The sequence below is a fragment of the Meriones unguiculatus genome, assembly GCF_030254825.1.
Source record: "Meriones unguiculatus strain TT.TT164.6M chromosome 10 unlocalized genomic scaffold, Bangor_MerUng_6.1 Chr10_unordered_Scaffold_79, whole genome shotgun sequence".
NCBI lineage: Eukaryota > Metazoa > Chordata > Mammalia > Rodentia > Muridae > Meriones > Meriones unguiculatus.
The window spans coordinates 117,633-132,102 of record NW_026843579.1 but is presented as its reverse complement, the minus strand read 5'-3'; the positions used below and the strand labels follow the sequence as shown (position 1 = coordinate 132,102).

Genomic DNA, 14,470 nt, shown 5'->3' with positions numbered 1-14,470 from the left:
CTCATCCATCATTCATCTATCATCCATCCAGCCAGCCGTCCATCCAACTCCTCCCTCCTCTAGTTCAGACACTGCCTCCTCCGTGAACCGCTGAGGTCCCCACCCACCCAGCCACCCACCCACCCACCCACCCACACCCACACCCACACACACCAAAACCCACACCCACCGACCCACCAGGCAGGAGGAGGAGGACGAGGAGGAGGAGACTCTGGTTGGGCAGCGTGGACACAGCCGCCCGGACTGACGGACTCTGCAGAGCTCCGCCACCAGCCCAGGATGTGGGGTTCGAAGGCTCCACGCGAGTCAAGACGGCCTCCCCCGCGGCCCCTCCACTGAGGTCCTGGGATCCCCGCCCTGGGGCCACCCCCTATCCCCGGTGCGGGGTCCAGCCCGAGGGCTGGCTGGCTGGCTCCGCCGGGCCAGCCCGCAGCCAGGGCGGACGGGGGCGCCCCTTGGCTTGGCGGGGGGTGGGGTGGGGTGGCGTGGGGGTGGCCCTGGGCGTGGCCCCGCCCGGCCCGGGCCACAGAGCTTTGCAGAAGCCGACGCAAAGCCCCTTTGGAAAACAGGCTCCTTCCTGCCAGAAAAAAAAAGCCTACAGCACCCGGTATTCCCAGGCGGTCTCCCATCCAAGTACTAACCAGGCCCGACCCTGCTTAGCTTCCGAGATCAGACGAGATCGGGCGCGTTCAGGGTGGTATGGCCGTAGACGCACGAGCCCGTCTCCGCGCCGCCCAAGAGCCTGCTCCGCGCCTGCGGCCGCGCTCCCCGGCCCGCCCCCGACGACAGCCGAGCCCAGCCGAGCCCAGCCCACCCCCCGGCCGCCCCTGGGCCCTCCCCGAGCCCCTCCCCGCTCCCGCAGCACGGACCAGGGCCCACGGGCCGGGCGGCCGGAGGGCGCGCGACCTAGAACCTGCTCGGCTCCGGCTCTGCTCAGGGGCCAGCCTTGCCCCCGCCACACCCCACTCCCCCACCCCGCACCCCCCGGCCGGGGCCTCCAGGGCTCCTTGGCTCTCGCCGACGCCTCGCCTCGGGGCCGCCCGCCGCGCCGTCCAGGGCAGGGCTTGGCACTGGACCCCGACTCGCCCCACCTGGGTCGGGGGCCAGGCAGGCCCCTCCCTGCCTCGGAGCCCGAGAGAGCCCTCCTCGGTCTGAGCCGTGGGCCTCTCTCTGGATCCCCGCTGGACAAGGCGTGGGGGGGTCGCCTTGGGCATCTGCCCATCGGGGCGCTGGGGTCACTCGTGGGTTACAGGCCCCGCCCCGCCCCGCCCCGCCCCGCCCTTGCTGCCGCTTTCCCTGCCTTCAGCGAGTGGCTACCGCTCACTGGCCGGCGGGGGACGTGCCACGGTGGGCGAGGGCGAGGAGGCTGGCTGGCCTGGGTCATCCTCCCGGACGAACCCGGGTACACGCCGCCCTGCCCGTGCTCTCCCGGGGCCCTTGCCGGATTTGGGTGCCCGCCCGGCATCCCTCCCTCACCCCGGGGGAACTGTCTCCAACTCCTCCTCCTCCTCCTCCTCCTCCTCCTCCTCCTCCTCCTCCTCCTCCTCCTAATCGTCCCCTCAGGACGTGTCCAGCCCGACGTCCCAAGGCTCGAGTCCAGTTGCAGGGGACACTGGCTGTGCTTGGCGGCCCCGCTCAGGCTCCTTCTCTCTTGGGAACTTGAGGGCCCGCTCTTCCGGCTCTGTGGTCCCTCCCCTCCCAGCCCACTGCCACAAGCGTGCTGCCAGCCAGCCGCCAGCCAGCCAGCCAGCCATCATCCATCCACCCATCCAGCCATTCTTCCATCATCAGTCCATCCTTCCATCCATCAACCCATCCACAAATCATCTATCCATCCATCCATCCACCCATCCATCCATTCTTCCATCATCCATCCATCCATCCATCCATCCATCCATCCATCCATCCACCATCCACTCATCCATCATTCATCTATCATCCATCCAGCCAGCCGTCCATCCAACTCCTCCCTCCTCTAGTTCAGACACTGCCTCCTCCGTGAACCGCTGAGGTCCCCACCCACCCAGCCACCCACCCACCCACCCACCCACCCACACCCACACCCACACACACCAAAACCCACACCCACCGACCCACCAGGCAGGAGGAGGAGGACGAGGAGGAGGAGACTCTGGTTGGGCAGCGTGGACACAGCCGCCCGGACTGACGGACTCTGCAGAGCTCCGCCACCAGCCCAGGATGTGGGGTTCGAAGGCTCCACGCGAGTCAAGACGGCCTCCCCCGCGGCCCCTCCACTGAGGTCCTGGGATCCCCGCCCTGGGGCCACCCCCTATCCCCGGTGCGGGGTCCAGCCCGAGGGCTGGCTGGCTGGCTGGCTGGCTCCGCCGGGCCAGCCCGCAGCCAGGGCGGACGGGGGCGCCCCTTGGCTTGGCGGGGGGTGGGGTGGGGTGGCGTGGGGGTGGCCCTGGGCGTGGCCCCGCCCGGCCCGGGCCACAGAGCTTTGCAGAAGCCGACGCAAAGCCCCTTTGGAAAACAGGCTCCTTCCTGCCAGAAAAAAAAAGCCTACAGCACCCGGTATTCCCAGGCGGTCTCCCATCCAAGTACTAACCAGGCCCGACCCTGCTTAGCTTCCGAGATCAGACGAGATCGGGCGCGTTCAGGGTGGTATGGCCGTAGACGCACGAGCCCGTCTCCGCGCCGCCCAAGAGCCTGCTCCGCGCCTGCGGCCGCGCTCCCCGGCCCGCCCCCGACGACAGCCGAGCCCAGCCGAGCCCAGCCCACCCCCCGGCCGCCCCTGGGCCCTCCCCGAGCCCCTCCCCGCTCCCGCAGCACGGACCAGGGCCCACGGGCCGGGCGGCCGGAGGGCGCGCGACCTAGAACCTGCTCGGCTCTGCTCAGGGGCCAGCCTTGCCCCCGCCACACCCCACTCCCCCACCCCGCACCCCCCGGCCGGGGCCTCCAGGGCTCCTTGGCTCTCGCCGACGCCTCGCCTCGGGGCCGCCCGCCGCGCCGTCCAGGGCAGGGCTTGGCACTGGACCCCGACTCGCCCCACCTGGGTCGGGGGCCAGGCAGGCCCCTCCCTGCCTCGGAGCCCGAGAGAGCCCTCCTCGGTCTGAGCCGTGGGCCTCTCTCTGGATCCCCGCTGGACAAGGCGTGGGGGGGGTCGCCTTGGGCATCTGCCCATCGGGGCGCTGGGGTCACTCGTGGGTTACAGGCCCCGCCCCGCCCCGCCCCGCCCCGCCCTTGCTGCCGCTTTCCCTGCCTTCAGCGAGTGGCTACCGCTCACTGGCCGGCGGGGGACGTGCCACGGTGGGCGAGGGCGAGGAGGCTGGCTGGCCTGGGTCATCCTCCCGGACGAACCCGGGTACACGCCGCCCTGCCCGTGCTCTCCCGGGGCCCTTGCCGGATTTGGGTGCCCGCCCGGCATCCCTCCCTCACCCCGGGGGAACTGTCTCCAACTCCTCCTCCTCCTCCTCCTCCTCCTCCTCCTCCTAATCGTCCCCTCAGGACGTGTCCAGCCCGACGTCCCAAGGCTCGAGTCCAGTTGCAGGGGACACTGGCTGTGCTTGGCGGCCCCGCTCAGGCTCCTTCTCTCTTGGGAACTTGAGGGCCCGCTCTTCCGGCTCTGTGGTCCCTCCCCTCCCAGCCCACTGCCACAAGCGTGCTGCCAGCCAGCCGCCAGCCAGCCAGCCAGCCATCATCCATCCACCCATCCAGCCATTCTTCCATCATCAGTCCATCCTTCCATCCATCAACCCATCCACAAATCATCTATCCATCCATCCATCCACCCATCCATCCATTCTTCCATCATCCATCCATCCATCCATCCATCCATCCATCCATCCACCATCCACTCATCCATCATTCATCTATCATCCATCCAGCCAGCCGTCCATCCAACTCCTCCCTCCTCTAGTTCAGACACTGCCTCCTCCGTGAACCGCTGAGGTCCCCACCCACCCAGCCACCCACCCACCCACCCACCCACACCCACACCCACACCCACACACACCAAAACCCACACCCACCGACCCACCAGGCAGGAGGAGGAGGACGAGGAGGAGGAGACTCTGGTTGGGCAGCGTGGACACAGCCGCCCGGACTGACGGACTCTGCAGAGCTCCGCCACCAGCCCAGGATGTGGGGTTCGAAGGCTCCACGCGAGTCAAGACGGCCTCCCCCGCGGCCCCTCCACTGAGGTCCTGGGATCCCCGCCCTGGGGCCACCCCCTATCCCCGGTGCGGGGTCCAGCCCGAGGGCTGGCTGGCTGGCTGGCTGGCTCCGCCGGGCCAGCCCGCAGCCAGGGCGGACGGGGGCGCCCCTTGGCTTGGCGGGGGGTGGGGTGGGGTGGCGTGGGGGTGGCCCTGGGCGTGGCCCCGCCCGGCCCGGGCCACAGAGCTTTGCAGAAGCCGACGCAAAGCCCCTTTGGAAAACAGGCTCCTTCCTGCCAGAAAAAAAAAGCCTACAGCACCCGGTATTCCCAGGCGGTCTCCCATCCAAGTACTAACCAGGCCCGACCCTGCTTAGCTTCCGAGATCAGACGAGATCGGGCGCGTTCAGGGTGGTATGGCCGTAGACGCACGAGCCCGTCTCCGCGCCGCCCAAGAGCCTGCTCCGCGCCTGCGGCCGCGCTCCCCGGCCCGCCCCCGACGACAGCCGAGCCCAGCCGAGCCCAGCCCACCCCCCGGCCGCCCCTGGGCCCTCCCCGAGCCCCTCCCCGCTCCCGCAGCACGGACCAGGGCCCACGGGCCGGGCGGCCGGAGGGCGCGCGACCTAGAACCTGCTCGGCTCTGCTCAGGGGCCAGCCTTGCCCCCGCCACACCCCACTCCCCCACCCCGCACCCCCCGGCCGGGGCCTCCAGGGCTCCTTGGCTCTCGCCGACGCCTCGCCTCGGGGCCGCCCGCCGCGCCGTCCAGGGCAGGGCTTGGCACTGGACCCCGACTCGCCCCACCTGGGTCGGGGGCCAGGCAGGCCCCTCCCTGCCTCGGAGCCCGAGAGAGCCCTCCTCGGTCTGAGCCGTGGGCCTCTCTCTGGATCCCCGCTGGACAAGGCGTGGGGGGGGTCGCCTTGGGCATCTGCCCATCGGGGCGCTGGGGTCACTCGTGGGTTACAGGCCCCGCCCCGCCCCGCCCCGCCCCGCCCTTGCTGCCGCTTTCCCTGCCTTCAGCGAGTGGCTACCGCTCACTGGCCGGCGGGGGACGTGCCACGGTGGGCGAGGGCGAGGAGGCTGGCTGGCCTGGGTCATCCTCCCGGACGAACCCGGGTACACGCCGCCCTGCCCGTGCTCTCCCGGGGCCCTTGCCGGATTTGGGTGCCCGCCCGGCATCCCTCCCTCACCCCGGGGGAACTGTCTCCAACTCCTCCTCCTCCTCCTCCTCCTCCTCCTCCTCCTCCTCCTCCTCCTCCTCCTCCTCCTAATCGTCCCCTCAGGACGTGTCCAGCCCGACGTCCCAAGGCTCGAGTCCAGTTGCAGGGGACACTGGCTGTGCTTGGCGGCCCCGCTCAGGCTCCTTCTCTCTTGGGAACTTGAGGGCCCGCTCTTCCGGCTCTGTGGTCCCTCCCCTCCCAGCCCACTGCCACAAGCGTGCTGCCAGCCAGCCGCCAGCCAGCCAGCCAGCCATCATCCATCCACCCATCCAGCCATTCTTCCATCATCAGTCCATCCTTCCATCCATCAACCCATCCACAAATCATCTATCCATCCATCCATCCACCCATCCATCCATTCTTCCATCATCCATCCATCCATCCATCCATCCATCCATCCATCCATCCACCATCCACTCATCCATCATTCATCTATCATCCATCCAGCCAGCCGTCCATCCAACTCCTCCCTCCTCTAGTTCAGACACTGCCTCCTCCGTGAACCGCTGAGGTCCCCACCCACCCAGCCACCCACCCACCCACCCACCCACCCACACCCACACCCACACACACCAAAACCCACACCCACCGACCCACCAGGCAGGAGGAGGAGGACGAGGAGGAGGAGACTCTGGTTGGGCAGCGTGGACACAGCCGCCCGGACTGACGGACTCTGCAGAGCTCCGCCACCAGCCCAGGATGTGGGGTTCGAAGGCTCCACGCGAGTCAAGACGGCCTCCCCCGCGGCCCCTCCACTGAGGTCCTGGGATCCCCGCCCTGGGGCCACCCCCTATCCCCGGTGCGGGGTCCAGCCCGAGGGCTGGCTGGCTGGCTGGCTGGCTCCGCCGGGCCAGCCCGCAGCCAGGGCGGACGGGGGCGCCCCTTGGCTTGGCGGGGGGTGGGGTGGGGTGGCGTGGGGGTGGCCCTGGGCGTGGCCCCGCCCGGCCCGGGCCACAGAGCTTTGCAGAAGCCGACGCAAAGCCCCTTTGGAAAACAGGCTCCTTCCTGCCAGAAAAAAAAAGCCTACAGCACCCGGTATTCCCAGGCGGTCTCCCATCCAAGTACTAACCAGGCCCGACCCTGCTTAGCTTCCGAGATCAGACGAGATCGGGCGCGTTCAGGGTGGTATGGCCGTAGACGCACGAGCCCGTCTCCGCGCCGCCCAAGAGCCTGCTCCGCGCCTGCGGCCGCGCTCCCCGGCCCGCCCCCGACGACAGCCGAGCCCAGCCGAGCCCAGCCCACCCCCCGGCCGCCCCTGGGCCCTCCCCGAGCCCCTCCCCGCTCCCGCAGCACGGACCAGGGCCCACGGGCCGGGCGGCCGGAGGGCGCGCGACCTAGAACCTGCTCGGCTCTGCTCAGGGGCCAGCCTTGCCCCCGCCACACCCCACTCCCCCACCCCGCACCCCCCGGCCGGGGCCTCCAGGGCTCCTTGGCTCTCGCCGACGCCTCGCCTCGGGGCCGCCCGCCGCGCCGTCCAGGGCAGGGCTTGGCACTGGACCCCGACTCGCCCCACCTGGGTCGGGGGCCAGGCAGGCCCCTCCCTGCCTCGGAGCCCGAGAGAGCCCTCCTCGGTCTGAGCCGTGGGCCTCTCTCTGGATCCCCGCTGGACAAGGCGTGGGGGGGGTCGCCTTGGGCATCTGCCCATCGGGGCGCTGGGGTCACTCGTGGGTTACAGGCCCCGCCCCGCCCCGCCCCGCCCCGCCCTTGCTGCCGCTTTCCCTGCCTTCAGCGAGTGGCTACCGCTCACTGGCCGGCGGGGGACGTGCCACGGTGGGCGAGGGCGAGGAGGCTGGCTGGCCTGGGTCATCCTCCCGGACGAACCCGGGTACACGCCGCCCTGCCCGTGCTCTCCCGGGGCCCTTGCCGGATTTGGGTGCCCGCCCGGCATCCCTCCCTCACCCCGGGGGAACTGTCTCCAACTCCTCCTCCTCCTCCTCCTCCTCCTCCTCCTCCTAATCGTCCCCTCAGGACGTGTCCAGCCCGACGTCCCAAGGCTCGAGTCCAGTTGCAGGGGACACTGGCTGTGCTTGGCGGCCCCGCTCAGGCTCCTTCTCTCTTGGGAACTTGAGGGCCCGCTCTTCCGGCTCTGTGGTCCCTCCCCTCCCAGCCCACTGCCACAAGCGTGCTGCCAGCCAGCCGCCAGCCAGCCAGCCAGCCATCATCCATCCACCCATCCAGCCATTCTTCCATCATCAGTCCATCCTTCCATCCATCAACCCATCCACAAATCATCTATCCATCCATCCATCCACCCATCCATCCATTCTTCCATCATCCATCCATCCATCCATCCATCCATCCATCCATCCACCATCCACTCATCCATCATTCATCTATCATCCATCCAGCCAGCCGTCCATCCAACTCCTCCCTCCTCTAGTTCAGACACTGCCTCCTCCGTGAACCGCTGAGGTCCCCACCCACCCAGCCACCCACCCACCCACCCACCCACACCCACACCCACACCCACACACACCAAAACCCACACCCACCGACCCACCAGGCAGGAGGAGGAGGACGAGGAGGAGGAGACTCTGGTTGGGCAGCGTGGACACAGCCGCCCGGACTGACGGACTCTGCAGAGCTCCGCCACCAGCCCAGGATGTGGGGTTCGAAGGCTCCACGCGAGTCAAGACGGCCTCCCCCGCGGCCCCTCCACTGAGGTCCTGGGATCCCCGCCCTGGGGCCACCCCCTATCCCCGGTGCGGGGTCCAGCCCGAGGGCTGGCTGGCTGGCTGGCTGGCTCCGCCGGGCCAGCCCGCAGCCAGGGCGGACGGGGGCGCCCCTTGGCTTGGCGGGGGGTGGGGTGGGGTGGCGTGGGGGTGGCCCTGGGCGTGGCCCCGCCCGGCCCGGGCCACAGAGCTTTGCAGAAGCCGACGCAAAGCCCCTTTGGAAAACAGGCTCCTTCCTGCCAGAAAAAAAAAGCCTACAGCACCCGGTATTCCCAGGCGGTCTCCCATCCAAGTACTAACCAGGCCCGACCCTGCTTAGCTTCCGAGATCAGACGAGATCGGGCGCGTTCAGGGTGGTATGGCCGTAGACGCACGAGCCCGTCTCCGCGCCGCCCAAGAGCCTGCTCCGCGCCTGCGGCCGCGCTCCCCGGCCCGCCCCCGACGACAGCCGAGCCCAGCCGAGCCCAGCCCACCCCCCGGCCGCCCCTGGGCCCTCCCCGAGCCCCTCCCCGCTCCCGCAGCACGGACCAGGGCCCACGGGCCGGGCGGCCGGAGGGCGCGCGACCTAGAACCTGCTCGGCTCTGCTCAGGGGCCAGCCTTGCCCCCGCCACACCCCACTCCCCCACCCCGCACCCCCCGGCCGGGGCCTCCAGGGCTCCTTGGCTCTCGCCGACGCCTCGCCTCGGGGCCGCCCGCCGCGCCGTCCAGGGCAGGGCTTGGCACTGGACCCCGACTCGCCCCACCTGGGTCGGGGGCCAGGCAGGCCCCTCCCTGCCTCGGAGCCCGAGAGAGCCCTCCTCGGTCTGAGCCGTGGGCCTCTCTCTGGATCCCCGCTGGACAAGGCGTGGGGGGGTCGCCTTGGGCATCTGCCCATCGGGGCGCTGGGGTCACTCGTGGGTTACAGGCCCCGCCCCGCCCCGCCCCGCCCCGCCCTTGCTGCCGCTTTCCCTGCCTTCAGCGAGTGGCTACCGCTCACTGGCCGGCGGGGGACGTGCCACGGTGGGCGAGGGCGAGGAGGCTGGCTGGCCTGGGTCATCCTCCCGGACGAACCCGGGTACACGCCGCCCTGCCCGTGCTCTCCCGGGGCCCTTGCCGGATTTGGGTGCCCGCCCGGCATCCCTCCCTCACCCCGGGGGAACTGTCTCCAACTCCTCCTCCTCCTCCTCCTCCTCCTCCTCCTCCTCCTCCTCCTCCTCCTCCTCCTCCTAATCGTCCCCTCAGGACGTGTCCAGCCCGACGTCCCAAGGCTCGAGTCCAGTTGCAGGGGACACTGGCTGTGCTTGGCGGCCCCGCTCAGGCTCCTTCTCTCTTGGGAACTTGAGGGCCCGCTCTTCCGGCTCTGTGGTCCCTCCCCTCCCAGCCCACTGCCACAAGCGTGCTGCCAGCCAGCCGCCAGCCAGCCAGCCAGCCATCATCCATCCACCCATCCAGCCATTCTTCCATCATCAGTCCATCCTTCCATCCATCAACCCATCCACAAATCATCTATCCATCCATCCATCCACCCATCCATCCATTCTTCCATCATCCATCCATCCATCCATCCATCCATCCATCCATCCATCCACCATCCACTCATCCATCATTCATCTATCATCCATCCAGCCAGCCGTCCATCCAACTCCTCCCTCCTCTAGTTCAGACACTGCCTCCTCCGTGAACCGCTGAGGTCCCCACCCACCCAGCCACCCACCCACCCACCCACCCACCCACACCCACACCCACACACACCAAAACCCACACCCACCGACCCACCAGGCAGGAGGAGGAGGACGAGGAGGAGGAGACTCTGGTTGGGCAGCGTGGACACAGCCGCCCGGACTGACGGACTCTGCAGAGCTCCGCCACCAGCCCAGGATGTGGGGTTCGAAGGCTCCACGCGAGTCAAGACGGCCTCCCCCGCGGCCCCTCCACTGAGGTCCTGGGATCCCCGCCCTGGGGCCACCCCCTATCCCCGGTGCGGGGTCCAGCCCGAGGGCTGGCTGGCTGGCTGGCTGGCTCCGCCGGGCCAGCCCGCAGCCAGGGCGGACGGGGGCGCCCCTTGGCTTGGCGGGGGGTGGGGTGGGGTGGCGTGGGGGTGGCCCTGGGCGTGGCCCCGCCCGGCCCGGGCCACAGAGCTTTGCAGAAGCCGACGCAAAGCCCCTTTGGAAAACAGGCTCCTTCCTGCCAGAAAAAAAAAGCCTACAGCACCCGGTATTCCCAGGCGGTCTCCCATCCAAGTACTAACCAGGCCCGACCCTGCTTAGCTTCCGAGATCAGACGAGATCGGGCGCGTTCAGGGTGGTATGGCCGTAGACGCACGAGCCCGTCTCCGCGCCGCCCAAGAGCCTGCTCCGCGCCTGCGGCCGCGCTCCCCGGCCCGCCCCCGACGACAGCCGAGCCCAGCCGAGCCCAGCCCACCCCCCGGCCGCCCCTGGGCCCTCCCCGAGCCCCTCCCCGCTCCCGCAGCACGGACCAGGGCCCACGGGCCGGGCGGCCGGAGGGCGCGCGACCTAGAACCTGCTCGGCTCTGCTCAGGGGCCAGCCTTGCCCCCGCCACACCCCACTCCCCCACCCCGCACCCCCCGGCCGGGGCCTCCAGGGCTCCTTGGCTCTCGCCGACGCCTCGCCTCGGGGCCGCCCGCCGCGCCGTCCAGGGCAGGGCTTGGCACTGGACCCCGACTCGCCCCACCTGGGTCGGGGGCCAGGCAGGCCCCTCCCTGCCTCGGAGCCCGAGAGAGCCCTCCTCGGTCTGAGCCGTGGGCCTCTCTCTGGATCCCCGCTGGACAAGGCGTGGGGGGGTCGCCTTGGGCATCTGCCCATCGGGGCGCTGGGGTCACTCGTGGGTTACAGGCCCCGCCCCGCCCCGCCCCGCCCCGCCCTTGCTGCCGCTTTCCCTGCCTTCAGCGAGTGGCTACCGCTCACTGGCCGGCGGGGGACGTGCCACGGTGGGCGAGGGCGAGGAGGCTGGCTGGCCTGGGTCATCCTCCCGGACGAACCCGGGTACACGCCGCCCTGCCCGTGCTCTCCCGGGGCCCTTGCCGGATTTGGGTGCCCGCCCGGCATCCCTCCCTCACCCCGGGGGAACTGTCTCCAACTCTTCCTCCTCCTCCTCCTCCTCCTCCTCCTCCTCCTAATCGTCCCCTCAGGACGTGTCCAGCCCGACGTCCCAAGGCTCGAGTCCAGTTGCAGGGGACACTGGCTGTGCTTGGCGGCCCCGCTCAGGCTCCTTCTCTCTTGGGAACTTGAGGGCCCGCTCTTCCGGCTCTGTGGTCCCTCCCCTCCCAGCCCACTGCCACAAGCGTGCTGCCAGCCAGCCGCCAGCCAGCCAGCCAGCCATCATCCATCCACCCATCCAGCCATTCTTCCATCATCAGTCCATCCTTCCATCCATCAACCCATCCACAAATCATCTATCCATCCATCCATCCACCCATCCATCCATTCTTCCATCATCCATCCATCCATCCATCCATCCATCCATCCACCATCCACTCATCCATCATTCATCTATCATCCATCCAGCCAGCCGTCCATCCAACTCCTCCCTCCTCTAGTTCAGACACTGCCTCCTCCGTGAACCGCTGAGGTCCCCACCCACCCAGCCACCCACCCACCCACCCACCCACCCACACCCACACCCACACACACCAAAACCCACACCCACCGACCCACCAGGCAGGAGGAGGAGGACGAGGAGGAGGAGACTCTGGTTGGGCAGCGTGGACACAGCCGCCCGGACTGACGGACTCTGCAGAGCTCCGCCACCAGCCCAGGATGTGGGGTTCGAAGGCTCCACGCGAGTCAAGACGGCCTCCCCCGCGGCCCCTCCACTGAGGTCCTGGGATCCCCGCCCTGGGGCCACCCCCTATCCCCGGTGCGGGGTCCAGCCCGAGGGCTGGCTGGCTGGCTCCGCCGGGCCAGCCCGCAGCCAGGGCGGACGGGGGCGCCCCTTGGCTTGGCGGGGGGTGGGGTGGGGTGGCGTGGGGGTGGCCCTGGGCGTGGCCCCGCCCGGCCCGGGCCACAGAGCTTTGCAGAAGCCGACGCAAAGCCCCTTTGGAAAACAGGCTCCTTCCTGCCAGAAAAAAAAAGCCTACAGCACCCGGTATTCCCAGGCGGTCTCCCATCCAAGTACTAACCAGGCCCGACCCTGCTTAGCTTCCGAGATCAGACGAGATCGGGCGCGTTCAGGGTGGTATGGCCGTAGACGCACGAGCCCGTCTCCGCGCCGCCCAAGAGCCTGCTCCGCGCCTGCGGCCGCGCTCCCCGGCCCGCCCCCGACGACAGCCGAGCCCAGCCGAGCCCAGCCCACCCCCCGGCCGCCCCTGGGCCCTCCCCGAGCCCCTCCCCGCTCCCGCAGCACGGACCAGGGCCCACGGGCCGGGCGGCCGGAGGGCGCGCGACCTAGAACCTGCTCGGCTCTGCTCAGGGGCCAGCCTTGCCCCCGCCACACCCCACTCCCCCACCCCGCACCCCCCGGCCGGGGCCTCCAGGGCTCCTTGGCTCTCGCCGACGCCTCGCCTCGGGGCCGCCCGCCGCGCCGTCCAGGGCAGGGCTTGGCACTGGACCCCGACTCGCCCCACCTGGGTCGGGGGCCAGGCAGGCCCCTCCCTGCCTCGGAGCCCGAGAGAGCCCTCCTCGGTCTGAGCCGTGGGCCTCTCTCTGGATCCCCGCTGGACAAGGCGTGGGGGGGTCGCCTTGGGCATCTGCCCATCGGGGCGCTGGGGTCACTCGTGGGTTACAGGCCCCGCCCCGCCCCGCCCTTGCTGCCGCTTTCCCTGCCTTCAGCGAGTGGCTACCGCTCACTGGCCGGCGGGGGACGTGCCACGGTGGGCGAGGGCGAGGAGGCTGGCTGGCCTGGGTCATCCTCCCGGACGAACCCGGGTACACGCCGCCCTGCCCGTGCTCTCCCGGGGCCCTTGCCGGATTTGGGTGCCCGCCCGGCATCCCTCCCTCACCCCGGGGGAACTGTCTCCAACTCCTCCTCCTCCTCCTCCTCCTCCTCCTCCTCCTCCTCCTCCTCCTCCTCCTCCTCCTAATCGTCCCCTCAGGACGTGTCCAGCCCGACGTCCCAAGGCTCGAGTCCAGTTGCAGGGGACACTGGCTGTGCTTGGCGGCCCCGCTCAGGCTCCTTCTCTCTTGGGAACTTGAGGGCCCGCTCTTCCGGCTCTGTGGTCCCTCCCCTCCCAGCCCACTGCCACAAGCGTGCTGCCAGCCAGCCGCCAGCCAGCCAGCCAGCCATCATCCATCCACCCATCCAGCCATTCTTCCATCATCAGTCCATCCTTCCATCCATCAACCCATCCACAAATCATCTATCCATCCATCCATCCATCCATCCACCCATCCATCCATTCTTCCATCATCCATCCATCCATCCATCCATCCATCCATCCATCCATCCACCATCCACTCATCCATCATTCATCTATCATCCATCCAGCCAGCCGTCCATCCAACTCCTCCCTCCTCTAGTTCAACTGCCTCCTCCGTGAACCGCTGAGGTCCCCACCCACCCAGCCACCCACCCACCCACCCACCCACACCCACACCCACACACACCAAAACCCACACCCACCGACCCACCAGGCAGGAGGAGGAGGACGAGGAGGAGGAGACTCTGGTTGGGCAGCGTGGACACAGCCGCCCGGACTGACGGACTCTGCAGAGCTCCGCCACCAGCCCAGGATGTGGGGTTCGAAGGCTCCACGCGAGTCAAGACGGCCTCCCCCGCGGCCCCTCCACTGAGGTCCTGGGATCCCCGCCCTGGGGCCACCCCCTATCCCCGGTGCGGGGTCCAGCCCGAGGGCTGGCTGGCTGGCTGGCTGGCTCCGCCGGGCCAGCCCGCAGCCAGGGCGGACGGGGGCGCCCCTTGGCTTGGCGGGGGGTGGGGTGGGGTGGCGTGGGGGTGGCCCTGGGCGTGGCCCCGCCCGGCCCGGGCCACAGAGCTTTGCAGAAGCCGACGCAAAGCCCCTTTGGAAAACAGGCTCCTTCCTGCCAGAAAAAAAAAGCCTACAGCACCCGGTATTCCCAGGCGGTCTCCCATCCAAGTACTAACCAGGCCCGACCCTGCTTAGCTTCCGAGATCAGACGAGATCGGGCGCGTTCAGGGTGGTATGGCCGTAGACGCACGAGCCCGTCTCCGCGCCGCCCAAGAGCCTGCTCCGCGCCTGCGGCCGCGCTCCCCGGCCCGCCCCCGACGACAGCCGAGCCCAGCCGAGCCCAGCCCACCCCCCGGCCGCCCCTGGGCCCTCCCCGAGCCCCTCCCCGCTCCCGCAGCACGGACCAGGGCCCACGGGCCGCCGGGCGGCCGGAGGGCGCGCGACCTAGAACCTGCTCGGCTCTGCTCAGGGGCCAGCCTTGCCCCCGCCACACCCCACTCCCCCCACCCCGCACCCCCCGGCCGGGGCCTCCAGGGCTCCTTGGCTCTCGCCGACGCCTCGCCTCGGGGCCGCCCGCCGCGCCGTCCAGGGCAGGGCTTGGCAC

At 70.0% G+C, this 14,470-nt stretch overlaps 8 non-coding genes across 8 annotated transcripts; all 8 read right to left on the bottom strand.

The window, feature by feature from the left end:
* Nucleotides 1-592: 592 nt before the first annotated feature.
* On the bottom strand, nt 593-711 carry LOC132650367 (5S ribosomal RNA). Its single transcript, XR_009588730.1, has one exon. It is a non-coding gene; the product is annotated as a 5S ribosomal RNA (ribosomal RNA).
* A 1,809-nt stretch (nt 712-2,520) lies between these two features.
* On the bottom strand, nt 2,521-2,639 carry LOC132650366 (5S ribosomal RNA). The gene has a single exon (XR_009588729.1). It is a non-coding gene; the product is annotated as a 5S ribosomal RNA (ribosomal RNA).
* A 1,784-nt stretch (nt 2,640-4,423) lies between these two features.
* On the bottom strand, nt 4,424-4,542 carry LOC132650365 (5S ribosomal RNA). The gene has a single exon (XR_009588728.1). It is a non-coding gene; the product is annotated as a 5S ribosomal RNA (ribosomal RNA).
* Nucleotides 4,543-6,352: 1,810 nt separating this feature from the next.
* LOC132650364 (5S ribosomal RNA) lies at nt 6,353-6,471 on the bottom strand. The gene has a single exon (XR_009588727.1). It is a non-coding gene; the product is annotated as a 5S ribosomal RNA (ribosomal RNA).
* Nucleotides 6,472-8,255: 1,784 nt separating this feature from the next.
* LOC132650489 (5S ribosomal RNA) lies at nt 8,256-8,374 on the bottom strand. Its single transcript, XR_009588851.1, has one exon. It is a non-coding gene; the product is annotated as a 5S ribosomal RNA (ribosomal RNA).
* Nucleotides 8,375-10,183: 1,809 nt separating this feature from the next.
* LOC132650488 (5S ribosomal RNA) lies at nt 10,184-10,302 on the bottom strand. Its single transcript, XR_009588850.1, has one exon. It is a non-coding gene; the product is annotated as a 5S ribosomal RNA (ribosomal RNA).
* A 1,772-nt stretch (nt 10,303-12,074) lies between these two features.
* Nucleotides 12,075-12,193, bottom strand: LOC132650487 (5S ribosomal RNA). The gene has a single exon (XR_009588849.1). It is a non-coding gene; the product is annotated as a 5S ribosomal RNA (ribosomal RNA).
* Nucleotides 12,194-13,993: 1,800 nt separating this feature from the next.
* LOC132650486 (5S ribosomal RNA) lies at nt 13,994-14,112 on the bottom strand. Its single transcript, XR_009588848.1, has one exon. It is a non-coding gene; the product is annotated as a 5S ribosomal RNA (ribosomal RNA).
* Nucleotides 14,113-14,470: the final 358 nt, after the last annotated feature.